Source organism: Penaeus monodon, chromosome 24 (genome assembly GCF_015228065.2).
Source record: "Penaeus monodon isolate SGIC_2016 chromosome 24, NSTDA_Pmon_1, whole genome shotgun sequence".
Classification (NCBI taxonomy): Eukaryota; Metazoa; Arthropoda; class Malacostraca; order Decapoda; family Penaeidae; genus Penaeus; species Penaeus monodon.
The window spans coordinates 4426905-4427732 of record NC_051409.1 but is presented as its reverse complement, the minus strand read 5'-3'; the positions used below and the strand labels follow the sequence as shown (position 1 = coordinate 4427732).

Here is an 828-nt window from a genome sequence, read left to right as displayed (position 1 = left end):
AATCTCTCTTAAATCTCTTATGGGTGTTTTACAGGACCTCGACGCCACGCTTCCGATCCGTACCTCCCAGGCGATGTATGACCCACTCCTTCATGCGGGCGGCAGGGATGGGCGTCGCGCACCGTCGCCCTTTACCCACTCTTAACACGACCCACTGTGTGCCGAGGGAACTCCAGCACTCGGGCCCACTCCCCCCCACCCCTCTCTCTCTCTCTCCTTCACCCCCTCCCTCACCCTCCCTTGCCCTCCCCTCCCACCGCAACCCACTCTCCCATTACCCCATCTGCACTCGTCCCCCCTCCCCTCCCTCCCTCTCCCTCACTCCGCCCTTCCCTTCTCCCCCCCTCACCCCTTCTCTCCTCTTCCCCTCACCTCCCCCCTCCCCCTCAGCCACTCCTACGACCTCCCTTACTCCGGGATTTGATATGACCCCGCGGCATAAAGGTCACCCGAGGGGAAAAGCGTAAGAGGAAGGGGGGTAAGGGGTGGGGGAGGGGTGTGTGTAGGGGGGGTGCTCAGCTGAACGGCGGGCGGCGCTGACTGACTGACACAAGTACAAACTCAACACGTGTGTCATAGAGCGTGTGTGTCGGTTGGTCCAGGGAGAAACGGAGGGTTTTTAGGCCCGGAGAAGGCCAGGGAGAGGGTGGAGGAGGGGGGGCCACCAGCGGGGGCGTGTTTCCGCTCTGGCTGGCTAGGAAGGATGGCCACTACCTGGGCCATCCCGCGGGGGGTCGAATCCCGCCCTTCGGGACGGGCGCCAGAGGGGCGACATTCGCCTGCGGTGCCCTGCTCGCGATCAATTGCAGGACTAACTGAGGATGTCCT

General features: G+C 63.5%; 1 protein-coding gene across 1 annotated transcript in view; it reads right to left on the bottom strand.

Annotated features, from left to right (window-relative positions):
* The window catches only part of LOC119588480 (transcription factor castor-like), a gene marked incomplete at both ends in the record, with an annotated part of 84074 nt that overhangs the window by 2269 nt on the left and 80977 nt on the right, over nt 1–828 (bottom strand).